The sequence below is a fragment of the Bos taurus genome, chromosome 12 (assembly GCF_002263795.3).
Source record: "Bos taurus isolate L1 Dominette 01449 registration number 42190680 breed Hereford chromosome 12, ARS-UCD2.0, whole genome shotgun sequence".
In the NCBI taxonomy this organism is placed as follows: domain Eukaryota; kingdom Metazoa; phylum Chordata; class Mammalia; order Artiodactyla; family Bovidae; genus Bos; species Bos taurus.
This window is the reverse complement of record NC_037339.1, coordinates 51,077,354-51,087,279: the sequence shown is the minus strand read 5'-3', so window position 1 is coordinate 51,087,279 and position 9,926 is coordinate 51,077,354. Positions and strand designations below refer to the sequence as shown.

Below are 9,926 nucleotides of genomic sequence, written 5' to 3'. Positions count from 1 at the left end.
CCATTTGAGGTGATTTGGAAAGTCAGAAAACAAATTATATCATGAAGCAAGTTTTCATGCCAATCTGCTACAACTTGTGTTGACTTTTGCAGAGGACTCAGTTTGTAGCCTTGGTTTCCTTCTTGAAAAACAAGGAAGACAAAGCTTTCCCTGCTCACTAAGAGTCCAGATTTCTTGAAACATTCTCTAGTTACTGTATGGATTATTGCAACACCCGAGTGGCAATAAATAAGTTTATTAGAGTAGAATATATACATCAAAAATACAATGTACTGTTCAAATGTATGTTATTAAAAGCCTCCAATGAGGTGAAGTGATATCTTTATAAGCCAATGTATTTTTCATGATACTCTGTATGGTTTTTGTACTAATATTAATTTAATGAGCACTTCTGTTTGCTACAGATTGGCTAATACATTTTTTATTTCCTATAGTTTGGGTCAGGCCTCTAAGTAATTGGTCTCTAGACAATTGCATGCAACACACCAACATTAATGGAGGTCTAGAGAAAGGGTGCTGTTAAACAGTCTGCTTATGAAAGATTATTTCTAATCTGATATCTGTGTCAGATGATGTACCCTGGAGGGTTGCCATCTGGTTCATGTATTTTTAATAATTTCAAGATTAGGTTGCTAGAGTTCAGATCTACAGCATTCTTTGTTTTATTTAGTTGGGAGTTAAAATGAGTCACTGCGAGGCCAGAATCAGCAATTTCATATGATTGAAAGGCTTGTGGGGTGAAGATGCCCAATTCATTTGTAATGGAAGCATGTCTTTAAAAACAACATTTACATCTCAAATACAAGCTCAACTGGGAATGATTCATAACACAAGTGACAAACCTTTTGCTTGTAAGAATTTGACACCTTGTGAAATTTTACCATATTGGGGCAGCTTTGATTGAGGAGTACTAATTTAAAAATTACTTACTTAAGTTTTATTTTTAAAAAATTTTAATAAGGAAAAGTTGATAGGCTCAAAGTCTTATTCATGTTCCTAAGAAACTATGTGAGAGAATATTAAACCTTCTAAGTGAGTCAGGTACACTAGATGCTGCTTTAATCGTTTGAGATCACTGGACCAGTATTTCTTAAAGGACAGTGAAAGGATATCCTAACTGACTTAAAGAATTATCACTGCCAACAAAGTGACTCAAATCTAGCAAAGAGGAAATAATGCACAAAGAGTATCTTTTTGTGATCTTTTCATTTGTTTTCTCAGTAGAAATAGCAATTTTTAGTTTATACTTTGTTTCCTCCTTTCCCCATAATATCTTCTCTTAAGTGGTTATGACTGGAAGTAACAAATTGCATTTTGTGCTAGTAAGGTTTCAGATTAGAAACATATCTGACAAAATATGTGTGCCAAAATTGCTAGGCACATCATATTTTGGCATTTAACCAACTTAAAAATCAATTTGTTCTTTAAAATCCTAAATATTGTTTTTTAGTGTATTTCAGTATACTTGCTGAAGAAATACATTTTCATTTCTACATTAGAGAACATGGAATGAAGTTAAAGGAGAAATGAGAAAGCATTTCTACATTCACCCCTCTGAGAAAATCATTTAACAGTGATTGATAGGGATATATTGTCTTTTGTTCACATACTGAGTTCAGTTCAATTCAGTTGCTCAGTCGTGTCTGACTCTTGACAACCCCATGAATTGCAGCACACCAGGCCTCCCTGTCCATCACCAACTCCCAGAGTTCACTCAGACTCATGTACATCGAGTCAGTGATGCCATCCAGCCATCTCATCCTCTGCCATCCCCTTCTCCTCTTGCCCCCGATCCCTCCCAGCATCAGAGTCTTTTCCAATGAGTCAACTCTTCACATCAGGTGGCCAAAGTACTGGAGTTTCAGCTTTAGCATCATTCCTTTCAAAGAAATCCCAGGGCTGATCTCCTTTTGAATGGACTGGTTGGATCTCCTTGCAGTCCAAGGGACTCTCAAGAGTCTTCTCCAACACCACAGTTCAAAAGCATCAATTCTTCAGTGCTCAGCTTTCTTCACAGTCCAACTCTCACATCCATACATGACTACTGGAAAAACCATAGCCTTGACTAGACTAGGACCACAGCCTTGTCTAACTCAATGAAACTAAGCCATGCCCGTGGGGCCACCCAAGATGGGCAGATCATGGTGGAGAGGTCTGACAGAATGTGGTCCACTGGAGAAGGGAATGGCAAACCACTTCAGTATTCTTGCCTTGAGAACCCCATGAACAGTATGAAAAGGCAAAATGATAGGATACTGAAAGAAGAACTCCCCAGGTCAGTAGGTGCCCAATATGCTACTGGAGATCAGTGGAGAAATAACTTCAGAACGAATGAAGGGATGGAGCCAAAGCAAAAACAATACCCAGTTGTGGATGTGACTGGTGATAGAAGCAAGGTCCAATGCTGTAAAGAGCAATATTGCATAGGAACCTGGAATGTCAGGTCCATGAATCAAGGCAAATTGGAAGTGGTCAAACAGGAGATGACAAGAGTGAACATCGACATTCTAGGAATCAGGGAACTCAAATGGACTGGAATGGGTGAATTTAACCCAGATGACCATTATATCTACTACTGTGGGCAGGAATCCCTCAGAAGAAATGGAGTAGCCATTATGGTCAAAAAAATAGTCCAAAATTCAGTACTTGGATGCAATCTCAAAGATGACAGAATGATCTCACACACTAAAGTATGTATATAAAATATACTTACATAATTAAAATCACAGCATATTTCCGGTAGACTCTACTACATAATTATTTTGTTCTGTTAATATTAACAACTCTTTAATAAGTCATTTTAAATGATCGTATCATGTGACATCCCATCATTATACTATACTTTATTGAACTCTCTGTTGTTAGGTATTTGTGTTGCTTTTAGACATAATTACAGAAATATTTATTCAATTTTCTGAATGGATTTTTTAGAATAAATCCTAAAAGGAGTTGGGTGGGGGCAGTGGGCCCAGTGGCTCTTGGTACATATTGCTAAATTATTTTCTATATAAAGTTTTTCACAATTTATACTCTGACTAGGCTTCCTCGGTGGGAAGAATCCACCTGCCAATGCAGGAAACAAAGGAGATGTGGGTTTTATCCCTGGGTCATGAAGATGCACTGGAGAAGAAAATAGCAACCCACTCTAGTACTCTTGTCTGGGAAATGTCATGGATGGAGGACCCCAGCAGGCTCGGTCCACAGAGTAGCAAAGAGTTGGAAACGACTGAGCGACTGAGACTGTATGTATGTACACTCTGACGAGCAATATAAATCTCACCCTTCTCATCAGCATAAAGTATGGCATTATTTTTTAAAATTATTTTGATGCTTGAAATGTGATATTACAAATTGGTATTCCCTTGATTACCACTGAGCATCAACATATTCCCATGTCTGCTCATAAATATTTAGTCTTCTATGAATATTTTGTTCATACCCTTTTCTCAGATCTTAAATTTACTCTTCTCATGCTTGCCTTTTCTTTGTATCGGGTATCCATAGCTCTCTGCAGTGCTTAAAGTAGAGAAAAATGAAAGCAATGTCAGTTTTGTTGCAATGAATATGAAGGAAGGGCATGGAGAGGCTTATATCCTACCTTACTTTTTAAAGCCTGGTCAGTTCTGTGAAATTCAGAGCTTAAAGTCTATTTAAAGAGAGAGCAGGAGAAATAAGGTAGACAGAAATCAGAAAGTAGAAACATGTTTTCAATACTTTATTACATTCTTTTGTAGATAAGAAAAGTGAGGCTTTATAAAAACTGAGTAATAGCAAGACCAAGATTAAAATTGAGGTCATCAGACCTCAGATTAACACTGATTCACATTTGCAAAGACAGAACCTTCTGGATTCCTTTGGCACAGTGCCTCAGGCCTGTCCCAGTCAGAGCCAGAGCACATCATTGATTTGGGATTAGAGGGAAAGGGTATTGAGTCCACACCATGGGGAACACTGCCAAATTGCCATTTTCGTCCTCTCTACTTTGGGGGAGTATAAAATTTCATTGCTCTGAAAAGTGTAATTAATGTCCTAAGAGATTCTGGCTGGTTTTGTCCTGGGGCTTAAGATGTGGCCTTATTTCAGGCCACTGGCACACCTGCATTAGAAACAGCATAACAAAAGCTGATTTGGACAGGACCCTGCCTAAAATGGCAGTGATACAGAGTTGATTAAGAAGATTTTGGCCAAAACCCAATGAACTTGCAATTCTAATGTGCTGATATTGAAAGAGGAAGACTCAATAGAAAGATAAATTACAGTAATTGAACCAAAGTTGCAATCAGCAAATGTTTGCACTGGGAAACCACCTGGTTCTTGAACATTTCTGTTTTTGATAGATCCAACTGAGGTTTCCAAATCTATTAGTATTCTTATGAGGTTTTGTTTCTTCTTTCACAAAGATAGCTGATGGGTTGTACCATGTATTTTTAATAACAACTGTTTGGATCCCTGGTATAGAAGAATTCTGAGTCCTCGATAAAAGGGATCAGAATTACAAGGATAATTGGGGTATATCTACCACACGTGCATATTTGTCACATCTCTGTGTCATCACCAATGTTCAGAAAAGGGCATGACAAAAATGTTGCTGATGGACACCAAAGGAAAAAGCCACTCGATTATCCCACACTGTGGGTCTTGTAGGCTCAATAAGCTCTACCTACACCCCATCCTTAATCGCACTCAGGGAAACCTTACAGAAAAATAAAAGTCATCTTGAAGATTCCTTCCAATGAATATAATGACTTGGTTTTAAATCTCCCTTAAAAGGAGTAAAATTTCTAACTTGGCTTTTTCAATTATTTCCCTTTGTAGATTCATATTAAAACTGGCCTCCAACATGTTAGACGTATGACACAGAGAAGAATTTACCTGGTTCCTCCCATTTCACAGTGAGTTTAACTGACATGAACAATCAGCATAGATATATCTACAACAGTTAGTTTGTTCAACTTAACCAGAAGTGCTGATAGTTACAAAGTGCCAACTCTCTGTTAAGGAAATAAAAATACAACCCCAAATTAAGAACTACATATCTCAAGAAAAGTAACTTACAAACAAAACACAAATATAACCCCGAAATAAATTTCACATTTCTCAAGGGAAAGTAATTTCTACTTTTTGAAACATGCAATTTACCAACAGCTCCTGTAATCACAGCAATTCTCACATTAGCATAGAGCACATGCTTATAACTTTGTAATCTAGCAGTACATTGGACGAGTTTTTTTTTTTGTCGTTGCTATTTAGATCTTGAATTTAACACTCATATATTCTAAAAGGACATGAGAGAGGAAATTGAGCTTTATTCTTTGAAGTATCTTCATATTTAACTCATTTATCCCCTTTGAATTAAAAATCATCCACATACTACTATTTCCAGCATATATACTACAATTTTCAAAGTACATGTCAGACCCAAGGAAAAAAACAATTCATTATGTCTGGAAAAATGGATCCTGAATCCATTCACCCAGATCTTTTCTGATTCCAGACACACATTTCCAACCTTCTTGTAGACTTCTGCATTGATATCTCATGTCCCCATTTTTATTAAAGTATCACCAACAACTTTGAATCAGAACACTCTTCTGGTTTTCACTCTCCCTTGTCCCATTATTCTCACATGTGATAATCATCAAGTTCTTTTTCATAATATTATTACACTGTTATTCTTCTTGTTCCTATAAAGAATCATGATGGTGGTGGTGCTGCTGGTGTAGTTGCTAAGTTGTGTCCAACTCTTGCGTACAGTCCACAGAGACTGTAACCCACCAGGCTCCTAGGTCCATGGGATTTCCCAGGCAAGAATAGTGGAGTGGATTGCCATTTCCTTCTCCAGGGGATCTTCCTGATGCGGGATCTTCCTGATCCAGGGATCAAACCATCAAACCATGTTTCCTGCATTGCAGGGAGTCTCCTATATTGCAGGTGGAAAGAATCACCATACTGACAAACAAATTGGGAGACGAACTCAAATCATTAGCTCCAATCTACACCCTCTAGAGTAGAAAAAGCACACAATAGATACTAACACACAAAACCCTAAGAGGCTGCTCTTAGTACTTCAGCTTAAAGACTCCAAATCTAAATTATCTCACGAAGCAGCTCACATGATCTACCGTCACACCTGGGACTCTGTTAATCTCAGGGTAAGGCCTACAAGCAGATCACAGGCATGCCAGGGTTACTGTTCTTCCTCGGTCTTCATTCATAAATAGCTATGAGAAATTTTCCAATGGCAAAGGCCTTTTCTCAACATGGATGGTGGCTTCCAGGAAACTCTTTAAAACTTGTGAATACATAGCTTCCTCACACCACCAACCTCCTCCCTGGATAATGGCAGTGCTCACCACAAGATCTTAAGAGGGAACCCACCTATTTTTAATCCTAGATGAAAAATACAATTTGTCACACCTTGCATCCAGACGTTGTGAAATACATCCATATTCTCCAGTAAAAAGGAACCAGTCCACCTTGGAATGCAAAGGAAATAACTGACCCACGGACTGGGGCAGTAAATACAGGAGATGAGATTGGAGCATCTTGAAGTTCCAGAGACAAAGGACATGCCAAAAAATCACAGTGATGGAGACATGTCAGAGGGAAATGGGAGCATCAGATGTACAGAGCCAGGAGATGATGGGATGCTCAAATCCATGATGTCACATCTGCTTTGCAGTTTGTTGTTGTTGTCTTCTGGCTGGGCCAATGGTATGTGGATCTTTGTTGACTGATCAGGGATTGAACCCAAGCCCTCTCTCTGCATTAGAAGCATGGAGTCTTAACCACTGGACCATCAGGGAAGCTCCTGCTTTGCAGTTGTAAGAAATGAGATGGATCGTACAGTCTCCAAATGAGCTAAGTCAGTGACTGCTTGTCTGGAATAAGATTGTGGTACATTTACTGGCTATAAGAACCACCCTGGTATTTGTCTTGAGTATCACCATACCCATGTCAATCTTAACTTCAAGAAGAAAAGAAAGGAGTCCAAGGCTCTCAATCCAAACAGACCCAAGCTTTTGACTCGAGTGATAGCTTCGAGTGATGGCAGGAGAAAATTGGGATCCTTGATTTCTTCTGCTAAAGGCTTGAATTTTTTTAGGGATAACTTTTCTGTATGTAAGTACCAATACTAGCTGATGTAGGAATATAGGTAGAATATGTATGGAGATGATGTAATACCCCTTTTCTCCCAGCCTCAACCCAGCAGCTTTCAGCCCTCTGACTTCAGCAGTCAAATATTTCTGCATTATTCAGGGTTCACTGAGAAACCCAAAGCAAATTTGTTTCTATATGTGCACTCTCTGCCTTGAATAAACAACAGATCCATTAATAATAAGAGTAATTGCATTATGTTTCTAAAAAATTCATGAGGAAATCAGTCTCTGTTTCCTAACTAAATGAGTCCACATTTTACAAAGCTGCTACAATTCTTGCATCATTTTCTGACAAGATTATGATTTTTGTTTAAAGATTTATAAAGGAAGGGCCCAGTTTAGACTATAGAAGGTGAGTGGTCCCTGGAGGGGCAGATAATGTTTGATGCCATTGAACCAGGAAAGAGGCAAGATCTTAGGGGAGGAAAACCCCTCAATAGATAATCATCCTTAACCTTCCTTATTCATCTGAAAGCTGAGGGATGCAGGTAGCCAAAGAAAGCTCTTGTGAGACAGAGCTAGTGAACTTGTAAAGAGAGAACTTGTCAAGAGCTTATTTTGTCCATGGGAATGGACAAGATCTTACCATTTAGAGAAGAGGGTAGCAAACTGCAGCCTAACCTATAGCCTACAGCAAACCCTGTCTGCTTTTCTAAACTTTCATTGGAATTGTTTAGAAGATTCATAGTGTTCTTCTATGATGGTTAGATAGCATCATCAATTCAATGGACATGAATTTGAGCAAACTCGGGAGATAGTGAAGGACAGAGGGTCCTGGTGTGCTATAGTCCATGGGGTCATGAAGAGTTAGACGTGACTTAGTGACCGGAAAACAACAACAACAGTGTTCCTGTATGATTGCTTCCCTTTTAATTCTTGATTTTTGGTAACTGATATAAAAAATATTCTACCACATCTCAGTTCAGTTCAGTTCAGTCGCTCAGTCGTGTCCGACTCTTTGCAGCCCCATGAATCGCAGCACGCCAGGCCTCCCTGTCCATCACCAACTCCCGAAAAAATACGGAATGCTTCACGAATTTGCGTGTCATCCTTGCGCAGGGTCCATACTAATCTTCTCTGTATCGTTCCAATTTTAGTATATGTGCTGCCGAAGCGAGCACATTTCAGTTAAGTTATCGCAAAATAAGAGCAAAATCCTTTCTTTAATGTGGACCAGAAAGTTAAAGGACACCTCCGATGGCCATAATGGAGATAGCAAAGAATCCCAAGGGGGTGGTTACAGCCTCAGGGTCCAGCTCTGCCAGGAGATTCATGTAATGATATTCTCCTCTGGTGCCAGCCTCAATTGGCAGTATTTTTTTTCCTTATTTTTTCCCAAACCACAAAGATATATTTATTTGTGTGTTTTGTTTTTCACTTTTTAAATCAGCCTTACTGGTGTAGAATTAACATATAACAAAAGTCACTAATTTTGTACAGCCTTAAAAGATATAAATATGGTAGTCTCACCACCACCACACTCATAATGCTAAACATTAACATCACCCTCAAAAGTTCACTCATAATTCTTTGTAGTTAATCCCTTTTTCTACTTCCTGGCCCTAGCAAACAGTGGTCCACTTTCTATCATTACAGTTTTGCTTTTCCTAATTGCTCACATAACTGGAATCAAGATATAAATATCTTTTAAAATGAAAATGATATATATTTAAGTTATTAATATATATACAACGTGATGATTTGCTACTATATGTGTTTGTGTGTGTAGCTGTATGTGTGTGTGTGCTCAGACACTCGGTCATGTCTAACTTTTTGCAACCCCTTGGACTGTAGCCTGCCAGGCTCCTCTTTCTATGGGATTCTTCAAGGCAAGAATACTGGAGTGTGTTCCTATTTCCTCCTTCAGGGGATCTTCCTGACCCAGAGATCGATCTTGTGTCTCTTATGTCTACTACATTAGCAGGTGTATCTTTACCATTAGCATGACCTGGGAAGCCACAGATATATATATAGTGATGTATATATATAATTAGTATAGTATGCTAGGTTCAGTTCAGTTTGGTTTAGTCCTTCAATTGTGTCCGACTCTGCGACCCCATGAACCACAGCACGCCAGGCCTCCCTGTCTATCACCAACTCTTGGAGTCCACCCAAACCCATATCCATTGAGTCAGTGATGCCATCCAACCATCTCATCCTCTGTCGTCCACTTCTCCTTCTGCCCTCAATCTTTCCCAGCATCAGGGTCTTTTCAAATGAGTCAGCTCTTCGCATCAGGTGGCCAAAATATTGGAGTTTCAGCTTCAACATCAGTCCTTCCAATGAACACCCAGGACTGATCTCCTTTAGGATGGACTGGTTGGATCTCCTTGCAGTCCAAGGGACTCTCAAGAGTCTTCTCCAGCACCACAGTTCAAAAGCATCAATTCTTTGGCACTCAGCTTTCTTTATAGTCCAACTCTCATGTCCATACACAACCACTGGAAAAACCATAGCCTTGACTAGATGGACCTTTGTTGGCAAAGTAATGTCTCTGCTTTTGAATATGCGGTCAAGGTTGATCATAACTTTCCTTCCAAGGAGTAAGCGTTTTTTAGTTTCATGGCTGCAATCACCATCTGCAGTGATTTTGGAGCCCAGAAAAATAAAGTCAGCCACTGTTTCCACTGTTTCCCCATCTATTTGCCATGAAGTGATGGGACCTGATGCCATGATCTTAGTTTTCTGAATGTTGAGCTTTAAGCCAACTTTTTCACTCTCTACTTTCACTTTCATCAAGAGGCTTTTGAGTTCCTCTTCACTTTC

The 9,926-nt window shown here is 39.0% G+C and overlaps 1 non-coding gene across 1 annotated transcript; it reads right to left on the bottom strand.

The window, feature by feature from the left end:
- Window positions 1-8,174: 8,174 nt before the first annotated feature.
- On the bottom strand, window positions 8,175-8,281 carry LOC112449154 (U6 spliceosomal RNA). Its single transcript, XR_003037646.1, has one exon. It is a non-coding gene; the product is annotated as a U6 spliceosomal RNA (small nuclear RNA).
- Window positions 8,282-9,926: the final 1,645 nt, after the last annotated feature.